Raw genomic sequence first — 26,467 nt, 5'->3', positions numbered from 1 at the left:
GGAGGTTCAATGCCATTGTTGTTTGTTGAGTTACTTGTCAGTCGTAGTTCACTTGTTTTTCTCTGTTGAAAAGTTTGCTTTTTTGGGACTAAATTTTAGCTCGCTGGTTTTTCTGTGATGTGCCCAGTTTTACAAAAAAAAAAAACGAAGAAAAAAGGCTCACCATTCAGAATTGCTTGTATATCACAAGGGGATTACCATTTTAGGGTTTTGAATGCTTTTAGGGCACAACCTAATAAAATAAATAATTCAATACAAGCTTCTGAAATGACGAACGCAACAACTTCATAAAATGTAACACAGAACAAGTTTATTAAGGAAAATGTGATATGTTCCTGGTCAAAGGCTGGACTCCGGCTACCTGGTGCTATTGCGGTAGTTATTCCCAGTGGAATCGTCGATACTGGTAAGAATAACACCGAGGTGGAGAGAGAGCGAAGAAGAAGGGTCCGTTCCGTTTGGTGTCTCTCTCAGTAAAGACGAGTTTTTATTCCTCAAACCGGATGCTGGATGAATTCTTTAAGGGATAGGAAGGATCAATGCGCCGTACCCCTGATGTGTCAGTATGTGGCCAAATAGCACAGGGGAGAGGCATTGATTCGTTAAAAGAAAAAAGTTCCATTTGTTTCTGCTAACACTATTAAGTTTTGCAAACACCTCGTCATTCTTTTTTGGGTTTGTATTACTGTACACATAGATTCGAAAAAGTTGTCAAAAAATATATATATAACAAATAAATGTTATCAATAGAAAGATAAGTTACTTTTCTGCCAAACTGGATACATTTTTTGTGTTTTTATTCAATGTAACATGTTTATTCAGCTCGAAAAACATGCAGTGTTTACCGATGTATTGGAAAATTCAAAATGGCGTCCGACTCTCTCTTTAACATGGTAAGTTTGGGAAAAGGTGTTATAAATAATAAACTAGACAAAATACTATTAAAAAACACCGAATATCTATCAACTTATGTCACGGTAATATATATTGAGCGAATTTCTAACAGTATTTTGTCTAGTTTATTATTTACAACACCTTTTCCTGAACTTACCGTGTTAAAGAGAGAGTCGGGCGCCATTTGCAATTTTCCAATACATCGGTAAGCACTGTATGCTTTTTCGAGATGAATAAACATGTTACATTGAATGAAAACACAAAAAATACATCCAGTTTGGCAGAAAAGCAACTTATCTTGCCTTTGATAACATTTATTTGTTATATATTTGTTTTTTGACAACTTTTTCGAATCTATGTGTACAGTAATACAAATCCCCCCCCCCAAAAAAAACAGTCTATTACGTTCAAATAAAGACTGTTTGAATAAAACTTATAAAAAAAAAAAAAAAAAGAAAAAAGTTTAATTATACGGTATTGGTCATCATCCGTAGATAAAAATATGTCGGGCGAAAGCCATTTGGCGAAAGTGACGCCCGACTCGGGCGTCACTTTCGCCAAATGGCTTTGTAAACAAAGGAAGGCGAATCTTCAACATTACCATAAAATAATACTAATTTTGGTACTAGTGCACTTATTGATCCGTGCTGACTGCTGAAATGATAACGTTATTATTCAAAAAGCCGTTCTTAACATGTGGAGAAGAGGGTATTCTGCAACTGCAACTATTCTATACTTTAACCTTACAATTGAATTAAAAAAAACATCATAAAACTTTAATTAAACTTGGAAATACTATTTAAAAAAAATAGCGCGGATCAATAAGTGCACTAGCACCCTAATTTTATCGGTGATATTTGCTAAAGAAATCGACTTTATTTCGAAATGATTTCTTTTTTTTAATTTTCCTCTTAATTTTTTCTGCGAACCTGTGTTTCCGTTTGCCATCTTGAATTTTAAGTTGAGCTTGCGAAGTCAGTCACATTTGAAAAACCGTTTCCTTTACACAAGCAGATGAAGTCAATCGAAAGCAAATTACAAAACAAAAAAGTAAGTATTACAACATGAATTTAGTATTTTTTTTACAGCATTTGCAGAATATATAAAAATGTAAGGGAGATAACTATATTTAATAAGTGAATAATGATTTTTTTAATTGTCAATTGTTTGATTGTTTTATTTTGTTTTGTTTTCAATATTAACTCCAAAATTCTAAAAAAAAAAAACAAAAACAAAAAAAAAAACGCAACTTTATTGTTTGCCTAAACGTTTAACTTGTTTAAATTTTTGGGTTTGTATTGCAATCCACAGAGGTGCGAAAAAGTGGTCAAAAACAAATATATAACAAATAAATGTTATCAAAGGCAAAATAAGTTACTTTTCCTAAGAACAAAGAAAAAAATGGCTGCGATATCTCTTTACATGTCTTTAAAGACTCGATAATCACTTAAAAACAACTAAAAAAGAAATAAAACAAAATGTCAAAAATGAAAATAAATGTCACGGTAAAATGGGTTTGTATTACTGTACACATAGATTCGAAAAAGTTGTCAAAAAACAAATATATAACAAATAAATGTTATCAAAGGCAAGATAAGTTACCTTTCTACCAAACTGGATATATTTTTTTGTGTTTTTATTCAATGTAACATATTTATTCAGCTCGAAAAACATGCAGTGTTTACCGATGTATTGGACAATTCAAAATGGCGGCCGACTCTCTCTTAAACACGGTAAGTTCGAGAAAAGGTGTTATAAATAATAAACTAGACAAAATACTATTTAAAAAAAACACCGAATATATGTCAACCTATGTCACGGTAATATATATTGGGCGAATTTCTAACAGTATTTTGTCTAGTTTATTATTTATAACACCTTTTCCCGAACTTACCGTGTTTAAGAGAGAGTCGGCCGCCATTTTGAATTTTCCAATACATCGGTAAACAGTGCATGTTTTTCGAGCTATATAAACATGTTACATTGAATAAAAACACGAAAATTATATCCAGTTTGGTAGAAAAGCAACTTATCTGCCCTTTGATAACATTTATTTGTTATATATTTGTTTTTTGACAACTTTTTCGAATCTATGTGTACAGTAATACAAACCCGGTAAAATTTATTGGGTGGGTTTCTACCACCATTTTGTCTTAAAGTCTTTGTGAGACTTCAAAGACACTGCGGCCATTTATTTTTCTTGTTCTTTGGTAGTGCTTACTTGTTTTTCGAACTTATCTTGCCTTTGATAACATTTATTTATTATATATTTGTTTTTTTGTTGACGACTTTTTCGTACCTCTGTGGATTGTAATACAAACCCCAAATTTTTAAAATGAAAATGATGATTTTCTTTGAAATTATGAAAACTATGATCTAGAAAATTAATTATTAATGAAACAGTTTTCAGAGACAAGTAACGAAAATTGAGTTTTGCTAAATTTGCCAAAGATTTAAATGGCCAAACAAAACAAAAAGATCGGCATTTTCAGATTCAAATTTTGTTTTTAGGGGAAAATATTTACAATTATCGTCAAAGTGGAAACAACTCTTTAAAGGAATTTAATAAATAAAATACTTTTTTCGTAAATAGATTTAAAATAAGAATGTAATGAATTGTGTCCCAAATTTTTTTCATTATGAATATTCGCTTAGTAAATGTACTTATCTTGTATTGTGTGGAGAAATGCGTGACTTACCTGGATAGACCACGTGCGGGTCGGTCACCAAAAATAAATAAAAAGAAAGAAAAGAAATGGTCAAGACTCTTATTTATAGAGTAGTGATCACGTGAGTTAGAAGAATATGCAAATAGAGGTGAACGATTTTGCGATATAAAAAGCCTGTGTTGTTAAGAGGAGGGGCAGACTGTTGGCAGAAGTCAGTGCTGTCAGACGTGCTTTAGAGTTTTGTTATTATATGCTGTGTTCGATTGTTAGGAGAGAGAAAAGAGAAGAGGAGGAACCAAGAAGACATTCTGCAGATACTTGACATTGTGTTGGTTTTAGGAGGAGGCCGTAAATGGATGGTAACATTTAATGCTACTAAGACTAAGCTATCTCGGCGCTTGGTGTGCGGTTACTAACAATGGACAGATTCGACATTCGCTTAATACCCGAGTTCGACGGATCTACCACTGGACCGGCTGTCGTTGAATGGATTGAAAAGGCAGAGAAAATCTGTAAACTGTGCAAAATTAAAGAACCAGCCACAGTTATCCCTTTGAGGCTAACCGGAGGGGCCTATGCAGTCTACCAACAACTCGGGGATGAACCAGACTGGGATGAAATCAAGCAGAGCCTGTATACAGCGTTTGGTACAGATCCATTTGTTGCGTGGCAACAGTTCACGAGCCGGACACTTCAACCCAAGGAAACAGTCGACGTGTACCTAGCCGACCTGCGAAAATTATCTGTACCGTTTGGTGGGGTCAACGATAAAATATTAAGCTGTGCTTTTTTGGTAGGCCTACCCGAGGAGGTCAGTAAACTGTTGCGGGCATCATCAAGAATCGATGAATTGTCAACTGATGAGTTATTGGCCCGAGCTCGAAACATCTGTAAGGAACAGGAACCAATTGCAGCAGCAGCTCGTTTTCGACATGGAGGCAATGTGGACTCTCTTCCAGATAGTAATAAGCATGCCACCCCAGTGTGCTATAAATGTGGGGAGGCCAATCATTTTGCTAAAGAGTGCCGGAGTGATAGGAGAGGTGTATATCCACAATCAAAGAGACCAGTGCAATGCTATCGCTGCAATAAGTTTGGGCACATATCTCGCAACTGTTCGGGAAACGAAGTTGGGGGCAAGGTACTATCGCTACCCTTGCCCCCTGCCAACCAATAAACACAGGATTGCCTGTCATTAGCGTTAAACTTGATGATGTGCAGTGTTCAGCACTTATAGACACGGGGTGTTCCCGGTCTATAGTTAGTGCCCATTGCTGTCCGGTGTGGCGGAGGAACCCAGTTGGCGTTATGACCATCAATGGCTTATCACGGGTATGTTGTGGTGAAGGGACAGTCACAATCTGCACTGAGAAGGGTGACACAGCTAAAGTTGACGTTCTGGTGATGCAGGAGAAACCCCTTGGCTACGACATGTTGCTTGGAATTGATGCAATACAAGCACTAGGAGGCGTTACAATCACAGCAGCTAGAGGTATCAGGCTTGGAGAAGGGAAAGACGTCTGTGCAGCCATGTCGATTGAAGAAAAGGACTTCTGTGCTACATTTGATGACAACGAAAGGGTGTGGACTGCAAAGTGGAAATGGGCCATGGGCCAGGAACCAGATCGGCTGTGCAACACGATTCCAGAGTATGCAGTTTCTACCAAGAATAGGGCCGCATATGAAGAAGAACTTCAGATGTGGATTGACAACGGTTGGTTAATACCATACCCACAGGAACGTCTGGGACCACCCAAGGGCTTAATTCCGCTCATGGCTGTTGAACAACCTACCAAAGAAAAAATTCGTCCCGTAATGGATTACCGAGAGTTGAATCGGCATGTTGATGCGTTTACCGGAAACGCAGATGTGTGCGCTGCTAAACTGAGAGAGCAAAAAGGGAGCAATGTAGCACTTCTGGATCTAAAGAGGGCCTACCTGCAGATACGTGTCCATGAGTCATTATGGCCGTTTCAGACAGTACTACTCAAGGGAAAACTATATTGTTTGACACGTTTGGGTTTTGGCCTAAACGTAGCACCCTTGATTATGACAACCATTATTAAAACTGTTTTGATGCAGGATGAGACCACAGCAAAAGCTGCTTCAGCCTACATAGATGACATCTATGTTAATGCGGACATAATGTCTGCGGATGCAGTTCGAATAAAACTGAAAGCGTTTGGGTTAATAAGCAAAGACCCTAAGCGCCTAAAGGATGGAGTGCCCGTGCTAGGCCTCGAGGTCTGGGAGGAGGGCAATACGTTGCGATGGAAACGAGGGAGCCCACTTCCAAAGTTACCCAATGTATTAACAAGACGTACTGTGTTTTCTATCTGTGGTAAATTGGTAGGACATCTACCTGTCTGTGGATGGCTCCGATCGGCAACAGGAGTGGTGAAAAGACGAGTGACTACAGTAACAAAAGGATGGGACGATGTTGCGGATGATGATTCTCTCCAACAAATGATGGCTGAAATGTTGTCCAGAGTGCATAGGAATGACCCTGCCCGGGGTGAGTGGCAAGTGTCTGGAAACGAACTAAATGCATGGGTTGACGCAAGTTCGTTGGCTACAGGTGTCGTGTTGGAGCAACTAGGTGTTGTTGTGGAAGATGCATGCTGGCTTCGTCCGAAAAATGATGCCCAACATATAAATTTGGCAGAACTTGATGCCACGTTAAAAGGTCTTAATCTCGCATTGCAATGGCAGACTAATGTTGTGCATCTCCACACTGACTCATTGTGTGTTTACCATTGGTTAACCGACACCTTGACTGGAAAGGCTCGAGTTAAGACTAGAGCTGCAAGTGAAATGCTAGTACGAAGGAGACTAGCAATAATTAAGCGTCTAGTTGACGAATACAGCTTGCAGGTAGACATTACGTTAGTCTCGTCGATGCAGAATTTGGCTGATAGCTTGACTCAAGTACCAAAGAGGTGGATCGATGCAATGAGGCAGGGATCCGATCTTCAACAACAAACATGCGCGACTGTAACGGATCAATTAACACCTGACCAGATCCGTATGATACACCAGCAGATTGGACATCCTGGAATTCAGAGGACTGCATATTTTGTCCGAAGAGTATGCCCTGCAACTACAAAAGCATCAGTGAAAGCAGCCATACGTTCGTGTGAAGAGTGTCAGAGAATTGATCCGGCACCATCCCAATGGCAAAAAGGGAAGCTCGAGGTGGAGGGCAACTGGCAGCGAGTAGGGATGGACATAACACATTATGGGGGCAAACATTTTTTGACCATGACGGATTGTGGCCCGACGCGTTTCACAATATGGCGCCTGTTGACACGACAGGATGCAGCCAGCATTATACAACAGTTGAGAGCCGTCTTTTTTGAACGTGGTGCCCCGATTGAAATTCTGACTGATAATGCCGCCACATTTCGATGTCAAGAATTTCAGAAATTCGTGCACGAATGGGGGATTAAAATGCATTATCGGTGTGCATATTATCCCGAGGGTAATGGTATAGCAGAACGGTGTCACCGCACCATCAAAAGAATTGCAGCCAGGACGCAGTGCTCTATTCCAGAAGCTGTGTACTGGTATAATATAACACCCAAGGACAATGCAACACCAGCAACTGCACCAGCCAATGGGATTTACCAATATGAACAGCGTGTGAAAGGAGTTGATGCCATACCATCAGTGGTGAGTGTTGTCAATACACCATATCAGGTGGGAGACCTTGTTTGGATAAAACCCCCAAATGCTGGGTGCACTACGAAATTTTTCCGGGGAAAAATAGATGAAATCATAAGTCCTCAGACCATGTTGATTGGTGGCATACCACGTCACGTAAAAGATATCCGCCCTTGTTATACCTCTTCTGATTCTGAGGACGATGAGGAGGATCACACACCGTTCAGAGATGATCCTGATCACTTACTGCCCCTTCAGGTGAGCATAGAAACACCACCAACAGAACCAGATGAGGGAATGATGGGACATACTGATGACAATAGTGAGGAGAGCGATGGACACAAGGAAGTAATGCCTCATCGAAATACTCGACAGAGACGAATACTGCCCACCCCCCGTGATTGCGAAACCCAGCGAGAAGGGATGATGGAGCATACCGAGGAGATGACGCCTCCGATTCTTCGGAGAAGTACCCAGCAAAGACGGATACTGCCCCCCTGCCCTGATTGTGAGACACCGCCTATGGAACCACGAGACGGGATAATGGAACAGACTGGTAGTAATGATGGTGGTAATGAAGAAAACAGCAATGAGGAAGTGCTTCTTCGAAGGAGTACCCGCCAACGACGATTGCCCGCATGTCCTGTTTGTGATCATGAGATCAGGGGGGAGTGTGGAGAAATGCGTGACTTACCTGGATAGACCACGTGCGGGTCGGTCACCAAAAATAAATAAAAAGAAAGAAAAGAAATGGTCAAGACTCTTATTTATAGAGTAGTGATCACGTGAGTTAGAAGAATATGCAAATAGAGGTGAACGATTTTGCGATATAAAAAGCCTGTGTTGTTAAGAGGAGGGGCAGACTGTTGGCAGAAGTCAGTGCTGTCAGACGTGCTTTAGAGTTTTGTTATTATATGCTGTGTTCGATTGTTAGGAGAGAGAAAAGAGAAGAGGAGGAACCAAGAAGACATTCTGCAGATACTTGACTTTGTGTTGGTTTTATATTGCATCTTTAAATATTCATGCAAATGTTCCTTTTCCTTTTATGATTTTTTTTTTTTTTTTTTTTACTACAAGAGCACAACCAAACCATTATTTGTATGACGTTTTCTTGTTGGGAGGAGGGAAGCTACAGAAGAGTCTGTGGAACAAAAGAATGCAGCAGGCAGGGTTGTGGTTATATAAACGGTCACTACCTTTCCCTTATTTTTTTTTTTCAGTTAACTTTAGTGCTAAGTGAAACACGCACATATTTGCCATGATTTCAATTCTTTAAAAGAAACAAACATTCCTTACAATTGATTTAAGATAAAATAGACAATTGCAACTTGTGCTACCAGTGGTGGTTTCTAGTCTTCTCAGCTAGATAGTGAGTGTTATATTTTACTCATCCTTCACCTGCTCAGGATCATGAAAACCATTGTATGAAGAAAACTTTCCCTTTGTAGATATATTTAAAAAATTTTTCTCGATTCTGCAAGCTAACTTACGTATACTGGATATCAGGATACAAAAGTTATAATTTCGCCCATTTCCTTGCTGGTTTGGTTCTCCTACAAAAAATATTATGTTTTCTATGGGCATAACACTGCCAGACGTCTGCCAATCTGAACCATTCATACATTGTATCATCAACATGAGATGCATGAATTGGATCAAATCAACTCCCATAAGACCCTATTATTGGATGTTGCCACTTTCTATCTATACAGCAAATGTATAGTTTAGTTTTCTTAGCTTATCCCTTACCAGAGGAAGGCCTGCTACCTTGTTTGGGAGATTTAATACACTGTCGATGAGAATGGGAAGGTGGGCATGACTCCCAGCAACATCTTTACAACTGAGGTGACCTGTTTGAATATGCGACACTCCCTCCCCACAAAGGTTATAACATCCATAGCCACATCCTCCAATGTCTCTGAATCACACTTCAGTTGCTAAGTGACCCTCTCAGAGAAATCTGACCTCTGACTACCGATGGCAATTCAGAGAATGGCAGGTAATAAATACATTGCACAAAAATTGCAATAATGGGTCCTATCTTAGACAAGGTTTTATGAAAACTCATTAATGAAACTTGCCAAGTTTATACTGAACCTGGGTTAGATATTTTTTTATTCAGTTATATGATTTGTCCATCTTTATAATATGCTACACTATCTTTTTGAAAATCTCCTATTGAATAGCTTCTCTGTCCCAATACTCCTCCTTTAATATATTTATAGCCATATCACAATTTTGGTCGTTTTCTGACAAATGATAAATGAAATAGTTACTTACTACCCCTTGAAACATACGTTTTTCTTTGTTTGAGCTCAATTCAGATATGCAAAACTCTGAACAGTTAGAAAATCCTCCAGGGCGAATTTATTGGTCTTATCTAAACCAGTGAATGTTGGACACCTTTAGATTTACTCATTCAATTTCAGATTATACTGAGGGGGATAGTTGGAAGAACTGAGGAGAATAAAGCGGAGTGAATCTCTGAACCTGGTAAGGAGGCATCCAATTTTGACAGGGATCTATTAAACCTGGTTTTGTAAGTAAAGCTGTCTGTTGGGTGGCTTATCATATCAACAGATGGTGTCTCATTATTTCTTTATCGAGATGCAACAACTCTTGTAGCCATTGGAGAATATCTCATTTATGCAGCTCCAGCCCATCTCTCTCAACAGGTTTAAGATGAGTAAGATTTTTGAGTGTAAAGTTGATCATCATATGATACATAAATCTTCAAAAAATTACTTTAGTATGCAAAGGAAGGAGATTGAAAATTTAAATATAATAATCTTTTGAAAGTTTCTTGAACCCGTGGATTGTCCTTCCTGCTCTTGTTTTGTATAGTTGAGTCGATTGTTCAGATGTGTATGTTAGTGAATGTAAGGGGTTGAAACTTGGTGTCACTCTAAATAGGGGCTTCCTTTAGTCTGTCCAATGACACCTTTGTAGTGCGACGATTCATATCCAGCTTAGTATTTTTGTTTTATTGTGCCAAAACTTAAAATGATCCAAGGTAGAGAGGGTTGAGAGGTCCATCGACCACGTTATTTTAGACAAATGCACATGTACTGAGATTGTTTGTGGACGAGTAGACAAAGGAAGTAGCTTTAAAAAATCATTAGACATACAACGATATATCTGTACTGAGTGTATTGTCAGGTGTGAACATTATATAAGGCAAGGCGATATTATTCCCATAAAGCAGTTCTGAGGATGAGTAACATAAATCTGATTTTATGGCAATACGGCAGTAGTAGAATACTATGAAGCATTTCAGGTGAAAACTGAATCTGGCAATGTATGCAACGCAGACTTAAATTGCCTATGAATCTGCTCTACCATCCCATTCGAAGCTGGATGATAACTGATTGTGTGAATTGAGTGCCTAAGATTCACGATAATTCACAAAAAAAAGAGAAGCTTCAATCTGCCAACTCAAGAAGATATGTAAGCTTTTGCAATAGTCTCTGCAGAAAATTGGTTATCAGGCTACCAGAAGAAAAGGTCAACACATGCTAATATGTAAGAATAACCAGAACCAACAAGCCACGGTCTTAGGATATCTATATAAACATGTCAGAAACACACTACAGAATAGGAGAAATGTTTGAGGGGAGCTCGAACATGTTAGTGAACTTTGGAGTGTTGACACTGAAGGCAAGCACAAGCCTAACCAGTGATAGTTTGTCACATGTTTGGCCAAAGAACAAGCTGTGACAAGTTTTACTGATGAAACAGTGCCTGGGTGTGATACGAGGGATGTGCAATAAGTAATGCCCCTGACCCACTTCCCATAGCAGTAAAGCAACGAAACGTGGCACAGTTATTAGTCTTTCTCTACATAGGCACCACCCAGAGTTATGCATTGCTCCCATCGTTTGATGCAGCTCTGGAGACCGTTTTTGTAGACACCCCAGGTCCTCTAACCACGACGTGACTTCAGAAATCAAGGCTGCATCATCTGGGAAATACTTTCCTTTCAAAAACAAGTTCATGGCTGAGAAGAGGTTAAAGTCAGAGAGTGCAAGGTCAGGAGAGTAGGGAGGATGGGGGATGATTTCATAACCACATGCTCGTGCTTCTGATCTGGCAACATGCAAGTTGTGGACCGGAGCATTGTCCTGTAGGAGAAGGGTACCTTTGCTGATCTTGCCCCGCCTCTTGATTTTGATAACTTCCCTTAATTTCCTCAAAAGTGAAGCATAATAGGCTCCTGTAATTATGGTACCCTTTGCCAGGAAATCTGTCACAACTACTCCGTCCTGGTCCCAGAAGACTGTGAGCATGACCTTGCCAGCGGAGGGCTGCACCCTTGCCTTCTTTGGAGGTGGTGAGTCCAAGTGCTTCCACTGCATTGACTGGGCTTTGGTCTCTGGATCATAGTGATGAACCCAGGTTTCATCCTGTGTAATCATTCTTTTGAAAAAATTTGACCCATCTTCTTGGCACATCTCCAAATTCATCCTTGAGCACTCAACGCATTCTCGCTTCTGGAATGGTGTGAGCAACCTGGGAATCCATCTGGCAGACACCTTATACATATGCAAATGATCATGAATTATAGTTTCCACAGACCCTGTACTAATCTTGACATCTTGGGCTATTTGGCCAATAGTGATGCGCCGATCTTCCAAAATGGCAGCCTCAATTTGACAGACACATGCCTCATCAATGGCAGAAGGGGGGCGACCAGGTCTGGGAGCTGTTTCCACAGACTTTCGGCCATGTTTCAATTCATGATGCCAGCGTTTTACAAGGTCATATGATGTGGCATTATCACCATAAGTTTCTTTCATTTCATCAAAAGTCTCCTGTAGTGTGCGTCCTTTCAAATACAAAAACTGGATCACTGCTTGACATTCAACAGGCTCCATTTCACACCTGACTCAGTTCAAACACCTGTAACACAGAAAGCACAATTAGTTCAGAGCTGTAATTTGCCACATAACCCGTAGAGATATAAATCATTGCCCATGCAAAATTTCAGCTAGATCAGACAACTGGAAGTGGGTCAGGGGCATTAATTATTGCACGCCCCTCCTAGTGTGTGCATTGTCTCAAACACTGTGCATTGTTGTTCAAGTATGAGGGGTCTAGGGACCCCAGTGGCAGTGTTGCAGAATATGGTACCTTCTAAATCAAGAAGTTAAAAGTAAGAGAATTTGCAGCAGGAAAATTTTTGGGACATAAACTCTAAATTTTCCATGGCTGGCTAGTTGTGTGTTATATATATTTTTTATTAAGTTAATAGAGGCAAAAGTTGTGAGGGAACCAACCGGTAGTCAGGAAAGTGCACTGACTGGTACATTCTCAGTTTTGGGAATATGTTCAATGTCACTAGTAAACTAAAACATATAGTCCAGATGACGGAGTGTGTAGAAGATTATGGAAAAGGTTGCTTGGTCCTCTCAACCAACAATAAATACACAGGATTGCTGAATGTATATTATACAACTAATATACATTGTATTTATAATAAGTTTATAAGAGTAAAGAGAAACAGTTCAATACTGTAGGCGGTATAAAAAACAGTATTTGTATGAATTGCAAGAGAGTCTCTTTGCTTTGCAGGAGCGTTGTGGTCACACATCTGCATCTCACTGGGTCCAGAGAAGGAAAGAGAGAGAACAGTAAAGCAAAAACGGATGTAAAGTGCTAATGCCCCTTTGTGGTAAAGAAGTTAAGAGGTAATAATTGTTTTCCTTTATATCACAGGTTTTTGTCTATGTGTTTGCTATGTGTGGAAATGCAATTCCACAGTATTCCCCAGATAGCTGGAAGCTAAAGGAAAGATAAGAAAATTGAAAGAGATGTAAATGGTCATGTGTATGCAGAATGAGAAAAAATTTTCAAGAAGTGTCAAAGTCTGCGTATTTGCTAGGAAATACTACATGATGACCACTTTGAGTCATATGGGTTGCAGGTGCAGGTACTAATTCGGAGTCTGGAAGGTACAAATTAGGTTCATTACATGGTGTTCGAGAAGCAGGTGTAATGACAACATCTGAATCGTGTGTGATGAGTTGATCAGGGTTGGTACCACGATGAATTATGTACGGCATAATTACGTTGACACACTGGTTCCCATCAAATCACCGAAGTTAAGCAACGTTGAGCCTGGTCATTACTAAAATTGGTGACCAACTTGGGAAGTCCAGGTGCTGTATGTAGGAGGACGTCGACACCTTCCTGCAAAACATTGCAAAAACCTAACATTGTCATCTCCCCTAACGGGGATATACATGTGACTGGGGACCTCTAGCTTGTATAAGGAGGTTTGCTATCAAACAAGCTTTCCAAGAAGGCAGGTTTAATGCGATCTATTGCGATCATGTTACATTTACCATTGCAATCGATTACAAAATAGGGTCCATCGTAAAGCTGTTGTAGAGGTTTTTGCATCAAGTCAATATGGACAAAGACATACATGTCTTAAGATCAGATGGGTAGTATGGCTTGGAAGTTACAGAACATGGTAGAGTATGAAGTTTCAGATGGTTTGCATAATCAGACGTGGTTGCTGGTATGGATTGTTCGACTGAAAAACTCACCGGGAAGGTGAAGGGTAGTTCCAAAAACTATCTCTGCTGGAATAGCATTCAAATCTTCTTTAATAATGGATTGAAGTCCGAGAAAAATAAGTGGTAAATGTTCAATCCAGCAATGCGGTTCATGCTGTGCAGATAGTGCAGCTTTAAATCAACTATGCAAGCGTTCAACCATTGCATGAGTGGAAGATTGCTATGTGAGACATTCTGAAAGACTGGCAAAGGTCTCAGAAAGTGTGTAATGTAAACTGTGAACATCTATCAGTGGTAACCGTGGTTTGTACCCCAAAATTAGTGATCTAGTTCTCCACGAATGTTCAGGCTACTGCTTATGTAGATATGTCGAGTAAAACGGTCGATCATCGCTACATCCTCACAATGATCGTCCAAACACGCATTTGTCTGCATTTATGCATACATTGTGTGTACTGATTTATTTGAAGAGCTGAATGAGGTGTTTCATGATTTTCCTCTGTGTTGCTACCATCGATATAGACAAATATAAAATCCAATCTCCACACAACTTTGTCAATAAATCTTTTAAATGTACTGGTCACATTCCAAAGAGCAAATGGCATAAAAAGGAAGTCAAAATTCACAAAGAGAGTAGTTATTACTGTGTTAGCGATATCCTCATAAGCATTTGATGATATGGCCAAATGAGATCAATCTTACTAAATATTGTGCAATCATGACGATTGGTTGAAAATTCTTGAAGGTTAGGGATTGAATATCTATCGGAGACAGTGACAGAATTTAGTCGAAGATCAACAACAGAGCAAAAATCTGTTTCACCCTTCCTTACTAAACGAAGAGGAGATGCCCATGAACTTTTTGAAGGGCAGATTAATCCAAGTTAGAGCATGTGGTCAAATTCAGTCTTAGCCTTCTTGAGACAATCAGGTGAGAGTCGTCAAACAAGAAACTAACAGGAGGTCCAGATGTGGTAATATGGTGAATGGTTGAATGCACTTTTGTGGAACTAAATATAGGATCTGCTAATTCTGGATAGGAAAACGTAAGACTACAAAACCAATCGCCAATAGAGGCAGTCAAAATTTTGGTACTGTATATGGTGTTTAGAGATGTGAAGAAACACACAAGCATGTTGAATCATCCACAAGTCTCCACTTCTTTACATCAACCAGCAAGTCAATGATGTAGGAAATCAGCACCTAGAATTGGATAGGGAAGGTCCGCAATTATGAACATCCAGCAGAGTTCATAATGCATGGAAAGTAGAGAAATGCCCGATTTATTTAATTTATTAGAAAGCATACGTAATGATCAAATGGAGCATGAGGATCCTGTGCGCACCATGAATGAACTGTTCAATGCATGACCCTTTACAAAAATTGCACAAATTTGTGAACACTCACTGCAGGCACATGACATTCTTAGGTCCACCGTTATTCATTTTCCTGCTTAAAAGAACAGGATGGTTGGCACTGGTGAGCCCTCTTACCATAAGTGAGATGGTACCAGCAAGGTCCAGTATTATTTATAATCCACAGCTGAGAATGAAGATGACTTTGATTCCTAACACAAGGAACTTGTTTGTCTCGCCACAATATGTTCAACTTGTGTGTTAATGAGTCAATCTTTGTTGATAATTCATGGTTAAACGAACTCGATTGTTGCTTAACCCCAGGAGTTATTACAGTTTGAACTGACCAGGATTGCTGGCTGGATTTGGGTGAGAATTCTAGAATCTTTTCTGCCATGGCAGCCAGTTATTTAGCAATATTCTCTTCTAGGTTTGGGTCCAGTATAGCTTCAGTAGGCAAAAAAAAAAAAAAAAAATTATGATTGGCGAGTCTTCTGCTAAGGAGTTCAAAAGTTCCTTTAACAATCTTAGAAACTTTGTAAAGGGCTTGTCACCTAGGTGCTCGTCCTGTATGAGTGTACAGAATCAGCTTTCCTCTGATACGGTGTTGGGCTTCAATAACTCTACTTTTCATTTTTCATAGGTAATGCCTGAAGGCAGGTTTGTAATTAAGTCTCAGGCTGTTTTTGCTAGAGATGCAGACATGCCACAGTACAATACATGTAACTGCCTTTGGGGGGTGCATTGTGCAAACCACATTTTTGCATCATCTGCATGTGGAAACAGTTATATGAAACTCATTGCCACTATTTAGACAATAAAAATTCATACAGTAAGCAAACCAATACTTTCATTAAATAGAAACAACAACAAAATTATAAACTAACTGTTCCTTAGCAAAAAAAATGCACATGTAAAAAATTGTCTTTTTGTGTGTGTGTGTGTGTGTGTGTGTGTGTGTGTGTGTGTATTTGTGAATAGCACAAAGGAAATTTTTTAACAATCTAACCTGAACATTTTTTTAAGAAAATAATTTGAACAAAGTTCCAACAGCTGGGAACAAAATTGTTCTATTCATTGCAATTAAATCTTTTTGAAGGAGAAAATGACTTGTGTATTTACTTTAGCAGTGAGTGAAGAAAACAAGATAGCTGCATGTGTTACTATTGTAATAGCCTTCAAAAATGTTTTTTTAGTAAGCCGGAATTAGGTTGACACGTGTTTAGTGGTTTAAATATGGGTTTGTTGGTGTAACTTGTTCGTTCATTAGGAGGTCATCCTATATCAACTCACCAGGCCATTATACCCACCGACACCGAATTATTTGAAATTTGGCACAAATATTCCCCTTCATGAGTTAGGAAAATGTGCAAAATTATTTGGTCCTAAACCTTACCGTTCGGATTTGGCGGGGGGGGGGTAAAATTTGTATATTTTGCTTTTAAATTTATGCCACAAAATGACACAGAATTTCAGTGTTTTATAAAATTCAAAAAAATACTTTTACATATTCAATATTTCTGAACTTTGGTAGGAAAGGCATTTAGAGACTGTAGAATTACATTATTTAATTATTTTATCCCCATACCTGGTAGAAAAGAAAATTTTGCTTACCCAAAAACATGTCCCCCAAGTCATCAATTTTTTACTTATGTACATTTTCCTAATTCATGAAGTGGAATATTTGTGCCAAATTTCAAGTAATTCAGTGTTTGCTGCTGTTTTTACATGGAATGATCTTAGGGTATCTGTTTGCTACCAGAGTTTTCAGCTAATGTGTTTGCTTGTAAGAGTCACTATTGTAAAAAGTTAGTAGTTTTTCATTGTGTCTCTTTGCGAGCCGTCAAGTTGAGTATTTTGTGCCGACTGTGTGCTTCGTGGTTATCGTGTCGAGAGTATATTTATGAGTTTCATGAGGAACGAGTATCTAGTGAGTTGTGTTTCTCTCTTTTGTAGAAACTCTCGTTGGTTCTCGCCAGCGGAATTGAGATGCAGCAGCCAAAATATTGCTCTGCTACAAAATGATTTAAATAACAGAGTTATATTTTTTCTTTATATATATATATATATATATATATATGAATGGAAATGTATAAAAAAGAATACAAAAACTATAAAAGCTTATAACTTTGTTTTCAATTGGTGACGTGCAGGGATACAAAATAAAATTATGAAAAAAAATTTAAAACTTTTTTTATAGGTACATATTTTCGACCGATCCTTCAGCCTTCATCGGTTTAGTGAAAGTATCATGGACATACAAAAACTCTTGCATGTGTTTTGCCATATATATATATAATAAAACACGCGCAAGAGTTTTTGTATGTCCAAGAAATACTTTTTTCGCCAGGCTTCCCGGAGGATTTACTATCACTTAGATGTGTTTATATACCCGCTAGATAATATCTACGATTTGCGAATGCGTGTTGCGACTAGATTTATTTACGTCAAGTTTTACACAATTCTTGCTATTTCGGCCCCTCTCGTGTTGATTTGGCATTTTCGTATAAAAGCAAAACTGATGTGAAACTAATGAGCAGTTCTCGGCCGATGGGCCAGAAATGTTCAGAAAGCGATTGACATTTGGTCAATGTCAGTTTTCACCGTCATATCAGACAATTGCTTTCATTTGGACACACTCCCCTAATAAAGGGGGAGCTGGATTTGCCCAACACGTTGGGGAAACAAAACCAGACAAAGTTCGGGAAAAAACACAAAAGAGCTACCCCGCAGTAAAATAAGGTGCGGAATTAAATTTCACATGCACCTGCCACTTTTCATTCACTGTGACCTGATGTTTGACCTCATTAAACACGCACCTGTCACATCACTTTTTAATCATTTTATTTAATACATTCTCACTTCTCTGCCATCCTACTGTGGCAGGAAATCATCAGCCTATTAACCTCAAGGGTTTGGGTTCGGGTTCGAGCCTTACTACCTACCCAAACTTTTTTTTTTCTTTTACATCTCCAAACACCCGAGCAATGCTGGGTACCCTCTGCTAGTAGTAATATAAATTCTAAATTTTATCAGTTTCCACTACATTATTTTGTGTGGCGGGTAATCATAAGAAATACTATCACCACTACTAGTACTACTACTACTACTATGGGACTAACGGTAAAATGATGAAATATTTCTCCTCGTTTCAGCAGATTGTAAGCCTACCTTCCTTTATTTTACTCTCTGTACTTTCTCTTCATTTTGTACGATTATTATGTGTCATATTTCATTACAAAACAGACCCACATACGAGTACAACTTATTACTATCTATCTGTCTTCTGTCTCTCTATATATTATAATTGATGGTTTCCATATCATGTTAAATTCTATTCTATATAATTAATAGTTGATTTTCAATCAGACCATGCTTCTTTGAGTTATATATATACTAGCTGTACCCTGCCACGCGTTGCAGTGGCTCAATTTGGTATAATGGAAAAATTTAATAAAAAGAGAAAATGCATGTTTCTTATATCAGTACAGCAATCCACTGCAAAAAGTGAAAAAGAAGGCGAAAATGAAAAAAAATGATACTCTTGCAGAATTTGATCTGGATCCTCGGGAGTTTGTGTCAATCATTCATGGTTTGGACTTGACCAACAATCAGTGGATGAAGCCGAACGTAGCAAAAATGTTGAAACGCTAAATGTTTTTTTTTTTGTTGTTGTTTTTCAAAAATGTGAGTTAGTAATTAATATTTGGTTGATTGGTGGGGGAGGGGGGGTTACTATACACAGATTCGAAAAAGTTGTCCAAAAACAAATAAATGAAAGCAAAGGTAAGGTAGGTTACGTTTCTACCTAATTGGATAATTGTTTAGTGTTTTTATGTAATGTAAAATGTTTAATTGGCTCAAAAAACAGAAATGGTCGTGGACTCTGTTGAATATGTTAAGTTTGGGAAAGTAAGTTGAAAACTAAAAACTATACAAAACAGTGTCTGAAACTCACCGAATATATGTTACCATGGCATAGGCTGGCATAATCGGTGGGTTTCTGACAGTATTTTGTATAGTTTTTTTTAGTTTTAACTCACTTTCTCTAACTTAAAGTAATCAACAGTGTCCATCACCATTTGTAGCTTTCAAATACCCCGATAAACACTGTTTTTCGAGCCGACTAAACGTTACATTAAATAAAAAAGGTTTGTATTACTAAACACAGATACAAAGAAGTTGTCAAAAAATAAATATATATAAATAAATATTATCAAAGGCAAGAAAAGTAAATGTTCTACCTAACTGGATAAGATTTTAGTGTTTTTATGTAATGTATAATCGGTTCAAAAACATTCAATGTTTATCGGTATATCTGAAAAATACAAATTGCGGCAGAATGTATCGAACACGTTAAGTTTGGGGAAATTTTGGGAAAATGAGTTTAAACTAAAAAACTATACAAAATACTGTTAGGAACTCACTCAATATGTTACCATGACGTAGGCTGGCATATAATGGCATTTTGCTCGATACAGGTGACGACTTTATAAAGTCCCTTTTATTGATTACCTGGTTTGAGGATATTTGTACAACTAAATGGCAAATCTGCTCCAAAAAATCCGGTATTATTTTACTTTAAGGCCCGTTTCACGTTCATATATAACAAAATATTTTATTGTAGATTTCGATCTGCTAAAAACGAATCTGCAAACCGTTTCCGTAGCAAAAAGAAAGTTTTCATGAAATTACTTTTTCGAAAAGTGGGTGATCACTTTTCAATGTAAATTTAACTTAGAATGAGCACCCGCTTTCTGACCACCTGAGAGAGGGGCATTTTTCTGTGTTTCTTGGCTAAAAAGTTTTTTGTTTTATTTCTTTTGCATGGTAATAACCCCTGAACTCTGGGACTATTTCCCATTTCACAGCCGTAGCCTTCGTTTATGCTATGCGTGAGCATAAACGAAAGCTGTTTAGCCAATAAACATGGGAAAAAATCTCCCCTCTCTCAGGTGGCTAGAAAGTGGGTGCTCATTTTAAGTTAAATTTACATGGAAAAGTGATCGCCACTTTTTCGAAAAAGTAATTTCTTCATATAAAAACTATTTTTTGCGACGGAAACGGTTTGCAGATTCGTTTTTAGCACACCAAAATCTACAAAAGAAATGTTGTTATTTACGAACGTGAGATGCACGGCCCTTAATGGAAAATTATATAAAAAATCCGAGGGAAAATAGTTTTCAATAAAAACAGCAAATGAATTCGATAGAAAAAAATATGGATGCTATTTTTTTTTCCTGTGTGTTTCTTGGCTAAAAAGTTTTGGTTTTTTTTTGTTTGATTTCTCTGCATGGTATTAACCTCTGAACTCTGGGACTATTTTCGATTTCACAGACGTAGCCTTTGTATATGCTATGCATGAGCATAAACGAAAACTGTTAAATATGCATTTGCGTACCAAACTGCCTTGTCAAAAAACCTTTAAGCCAATAAACACGAAAATAAATGCCCCTCCCTCAGGTGGCCAGAAAGTGAGTGCTCATTTTAAGTTAAATTTACATGGAAAAGTGATCACCCACTTTTCGAAAAAAAAAATTCTTTAGCTCATGAAAACTATTTTGGTACACCTTGGGCGTTGAGTTCCATGGCGACCCGCAGAATTATTTAATGGTCGTTCCCTTAGTACCCCCCTAGTCAAGGCTAACGCATGCGCACGTAACATTTTTTATTTATTTACTTACGTGGTGGAGTTTCTATAAGGATAAGTTTTTTGAAATTTTTTCACTGGATTATTATTGATTGAACACTAACCAGATTATGAAAAAAAATTGAAAAAAAAAAATCATTTTAACATTTGAAAGGGGTACTCACTTTTTAGTTACCACGTTCTGGTAAATCGGTCACTTATTTTTTTTTTTTTTCTAAGTACGGAAGTGTCTTCGGGAGATATAAAATGGTCGCATGTTGACGAAGCAATGTATCGGGAGGCGTACGGGATGAAAAATTATTGGTAAATTTTTAGATTAGGTCCACCTCCTCAATTTTCTTTTAAATGACGACTTGAAATGGTTTTCGACTATGCTGAATATGAAAATCGCATTGAAATTTTGCAGAAATAAGTAGTTATCAAGATATAAAAAGTTGTATTATGCATTGTAATCTTTGACGGCCATCTTTTTTATGTGCGTGTATTTGTTTATGATGCGTGTACACGTAAAAAGATGGCCGCCGAAGAATACAATGCATAATACAACTATTTATTTTCGCAAAATTTCAATGCGATTTGCGTGTTCAGCATACACAGAAACCTATAAATGTCGTCATTGAAAGGAAAATTGTGGAGGTGGACCTAATCTAAAAAATACCAAATTATTAAACATTTCTCCAGCATGTTAGTGAAATACTTTAAAAAAAAAAAAAAAAAAAAAAAGTTTTGAAAAAAACAAAAAACTCACCTTTCATAAAAACAATTTAAAAAAAAACACCCACTATCTGACTTTTTACTAAATAAGTAAAAAAAAAAAAAATTTTTTTTAAATCGAAACTTTATTTTCATAAAAACAATAAAAAAAAAGTCATGTTAAATCTATTTTTTTTTCTTTGAGAAACGAATATATTTCTGACTTACAAATGCAGTAGAGGCTCATATTATTTTTACTTTCTATGGTTTTGATATACCGCGTTTTTATTGCTTACAAAATGGGTGACTGATTTATCAGAATGTTGTAACTAAAAAGTGAGCACCACTTTCAAATGTCGAAATAATGATTTCGTTTTAATTTTTTTTTAATAATCTGTTTAATTAGTGTCCAACCAATAATAATCCAGTGAAAAAAAATTCCAAAAACCTATAATATAGAAATTAAGCATAGGAGTGATGGTTGTACAATGTTGCCTTTCGCACTTTTACAAACATTATTTACGTTAAATCTTTTCATAAATAATTTTTAAAAAAAAGTAACTAAACCATTTAGTGATAATTTGTCACGTGTACAAACATTTATTTATTTACATAGGCTTAACTCTTTCCATGAATAAGAAAAGTTTTACTCTTTAAGAATAATAAAAGGAAAAAGTTACTGAACATTTATAAAAGGAAAAAATAATTTCTCACGTACTTACTTCTTTTCATGAAGGCCAGAGGAATAGTTGGCCGAAAAGTCGTGAAACAACAACTAATAAAGATGAGAATAATAGTCCGCAATAAATAAAAATAGTGCTAATGCAGAGAGCGATCCGCGCTATTTTTTAAATCATATTTCCACGTTTAATTAAAGTTTTACGATATGTTTTTTTTATTCAATTGTAAGGTTTAAGTACAGAATAGGTACAAAACATCCTTCCCTCCCCATGTTAAGAATGACTTTTTAAATAATAACAATTTTTCAGCACGGATCACTCTCTGCATGAGTATCATAAAAATTAATACAAATAATACTTATCTCAATAAGTGAAAGGCTAATTTCTATCGGAAATAAAATGGCGATAATCTCGCAGTTACGAAAAATATTTTTTATTTAATTTAATATTTTTATTATTCGCAATGTTAAATTATTTTAATAACATGCAAACATTCCTTGACTTTAAAAATAGAATTTCTGAAAATTTCAATTAAGTTGATAACATAGAAATATGGTTTTATTCGCTTTTAACGAACCAAACATTACATTTTTATATATATAAATATATATAAATCATATGTTATATATATATATATAAATACATAGTGATGGTGCCATCTAGAACCAAAATAGGTGTAAGGCTCATACAATTTGTATTACAATTGTCTGCAAGTAGCCATGAGATTGTGGTCAGAGTACTTGGTGAAATTCAGTTGTAAGTTATATTCTCGTGAATGGTGAAATGTTCAATCAATGGAGGTGATTGAAAATACAATTGCGAATTACTCAAGACTTTTACCCTGTCCTGGCTAATAGAACAAGACTATGCTGCCTTTGTGGATTAAATAAAAGGTTCCAGTCAGAGTTGAATGCAGATTCGTTAGTTTATCAGAAAGGTTCCCAGTTTGAGGAGATAACCCTGAAGAAGGGTTGAGGTAACCTAGACAGCATGTGAAAATAACACCCAATATGAGATTAAAAGTGGTTAAAAAAATAATTCTAATCTTGAAAATACAGACACGTAAGGATTTTTAGCTAAATATTTTGGATAGAGAAAAGCCGTTTATTTTGTGAACAAACTGGAATTTCATAAAACTATATTCATTCTAAATTTCATCAATAAAAAATTTGTAGAATTATTAATAAAATTAACATAAGATATTTGATTTTAGAACATGAAATGTATATTTCGAAATTTATTTTATATTTGCAGAATGTGCAACAATGAAAAACAATCAATTGAATTGATCCTTCCCCATTGGTGATTTAAAAACATCTTAAATAATTGGAACTTCAAAACTTCTTTCTTCAATGATGATTTGAAAACATCTAAAATAAGTGGAAAGTTCAAGAAAGTTACTGAAGGGAAAATGTCTGGAAGGCGAGAAATCATAATCTGGTAAATCATGTGATCATTTATTTCATCAAACGTTTTCATCAAATCAAATTTAGTAAAAAAAAACAATTGTTCTTTCTACGTGCATTGTGATTCGCACTGACTTGAAAAAGCTTTGAATATTAAGCTTTTACTTGAAAGGGTTTTATTTGTATTATTCAAAAGGAGTGGAAAATATGGTAAATGTCTTGAAAAGGGCTTGTAAATCGTATTCCTTATATTTTGTATAAATTTGTGTCGGAGTATTTGAATAACATTGAAAACAATACTTTAAAATATTAATTAAAATACTATTAAAATGATTTTAAATATTAAAAATAGCATCGAAATATGGTTTTAAAATATTTAAAATACTATTAAAATAATTTTAAATATCAAAAATAAAATCCAAATATATTCTTCAAAATTGTATCATATTATGTCCAGTCTTGTCAACACAAGAGTTATGCCCCTTATTGTGAAATTACATGATGTTATCCATACATTTAATGAATAGAGCCAAAGTGAAATTCAGAAGGAAAATATATACTATTAATATATTTTAAATATTAAATGAATATTAATCTATTAGTTTTTGTTTATTATGTCATTCTTTCTGTGTCACCTTTTTGAAAACTTTAATTTTGTCTGGATAATGTCTTAAAAATGGACATTGAAAACATGAACCCTTTGTATGTGTTTCTGTTTTAATACAGCACAAGATAGAATCTAATAAAGCAACTTTAATAAATAAAAATGACATTTTATATGATTAAGAAAACAAAAATTCTATTCAGTATAAAAATTAAAAAGAACCTGCTTATTTGTAAACTGTAAACAGGCAAATTAGGAGTGATAAAAAGGTCAGTTCCTTTAAAATATTTTGAACTTATATATATTGGATCAACTGTCTATCATCATATGATCGATTATATTTAATTTTTGTGGAATCAGATGCAAACAAGTATGGGAAACAAACGACATTTTTGTGAAATATGTAGTTATTCTTTTACACAAAAATCACATTTATTACGTCATATGCAAAAACATACAGGAGAGAAACCACATTCTTGTGAAGTATGTGGTTCCTCTTTTGCAGATAGGTCAACTTTGGCACGTCATATACAGACACATACAGGAGATAAACCACATTCTTGTAAAGTGTGTGGGTTTTCTTTTACACGAAAGTCCACATTGTTACGTCATATGCCAACACATACGGGAGAGAAACCACATTTTTGTGAAGTATGTGGTACTTCTTTTGCACGGAAGTCAAGTCTGTTGAATCATATACAAACACATACAGGAGAGAAACCATATTCTTGTGAAATATGTAGTTATTCTTTTAAACAGAAATCACATTTGTCTCATCATATGCAAACACATACAGGAGACAAGCCACATTCTTGTGAAATATGTGGTGCTTGTTTTTCACGGAAAGAACATTTGTTGCGTCATATGCCAAGACATACAGGAGTGAAACCACATTCTTGTGAAGTATGCAGTTCTTCTTTTGCACGGAAGTCAACATTGCTGAATCATATTAGAATACATACAGGGGAAAAGCCATATTCTTGTGAAGTATGTGGTTCTTGCTTTACACAGAATTCAACTTTGTTGCGTCATATGCAAACACATGCAAGTGACAAACTAAATTCTTGTGAAGTATGTGGTACTTCTTTTGCACAGAAAGAACAGTTGTTGCATCATATGCAAACACACACGGGAGAGATCTTGAATGTCGACTAGTCACTATTCTCGAGTGTCTAAGGACTCTGTGTAGTAGTTAATCAGAAATACAAACACATACGAGGGACAATATCTGATGAGCTTCCAAAATCCAAACCTCAACTACTATGCTACTATCATGATACAAGAACTAGCAAAACCACATCAATCACAAGACTAGTCAAAAGGAGCTGCTAAAAACATCCTATCCTGCCTTGACCGAGTACAAAATAGACTTTGTGGCTTAGTGGGGGATGCCCTTTTCTCTACCCTGCAGCCTCTCTCCCACAGAAGAGACGTTGCGAGCCTATCCTTGTTTTAGCGTTATTTCCATGGCAGGTGCTCGTCTAAACTCCAATCTCTTGTCCCTCCCTCGCCAATCTTTCACGAAAAACACCTGTCTAGCTGAATCCACTGTGAAAAATTTCCCCCACTCTATATCTGTGCCTAAATCAAAATGCGGATTCTATGAATAAAGGTTCTTTCTTAGAACTGCACGCCTGTGGAACTCTGTTCCATCTGCCTGCTTCCCACCGGACTGCAACTTGGATGTCTTCAAGTCCAATGTTAACAAATTTCTAATGAACTGGCCCCTTAAGTAAACACTTCATCAAATCTCCACACTAACGTAATGTACTTGCAATAACCCTTATCCCTGAGTGGCTTCCGGGCCTTGATAAGTGGTGATCACGGTGTAAAAAAAAATACGTGTATGAACCAACAACATTCAAAGAGACGTTATAGTGATGGCAAATTTAAAGGCAACAGTTTTATATTTTTTGCAGACATTTCAGGGTCAGTTTCTTCTCATAATTCATACGATAAAGTAAGTGTATTGAACAACTATTTTTCAATGCTTATTTACTTTTGCTGTATCAGAATATCAAAATAAATGTCACTGTCGATGTAGATGGTAATCTGTGTACGAGTTATATTTTTACGTGAAATAATTGATCTATTTTACATTGCATGTGTGTTTTTCTACTGAGCTACTTATGCATTTCTCCTGTTTCTTAATCAGTTGGCTTGAGGATATAAACACAAACGGTCGTGTAAACGCACCAATTGAACACTTTTCATAACATTTGATGTTAAATCATTTGTTTATCTCTTTACTGTATTAGATGAGTGAAAACGTGAAATAAAATTGACAAGTTGTAAAAATAGACATTTTCGTTAATTTAATGTTTGATTAAATC

The 26,467-nt window shown here is 36.6% G+C and overlaps 1 long non-coding RNA gene and 1 pseudogene across 1 annotated transcript; both read left to right on the top strand.

Annotated features, from left to right (window-relative positions):
- The first annotated feature begins 1,473 nt into the window (after positions 1–1,473).
- LOC145246095 (uncharacterized) lies at positions 1,474–26,428 on the top strand. The gene is made up of 3 exons (XR_013863083.1): positions 1,474–1,944; positions 12,798–12,913; positions 23,379–26,428. It is a non-coding gene; the product is annotated as an uncharacterized LOC145246095 (long non-coding RNA).
- On the top strand, positions 13,278–13,396 carry LOC145246237 (5S ribosomal RNA; annotated as a pseudogene).
- Positions 26,429–26,467: the final 39 nt, after the last annotated feature.

The sequence above is a fragment of the Euprymna scolopes genome, chromosome 23, assembly GCF_053919585.1.
Source record: "Euprymna scolopes isolate OS-2025 chromosome 23, ASM5391958v1, whole genome shotgun sequence".
NCBI classification, from domain to species: domain Eukaryota; kingdom Metazoa; phylum Mollusca; class Cephalopoda; order Sepiida; family Sepiolidae; genus Euprymna; species Euprymna scolopes.
The sequence above is the reverse complement of the archived record's forward strand: the minus strand, read 5'-3'. Positions and strand labels throughout refer to the sequence as shown.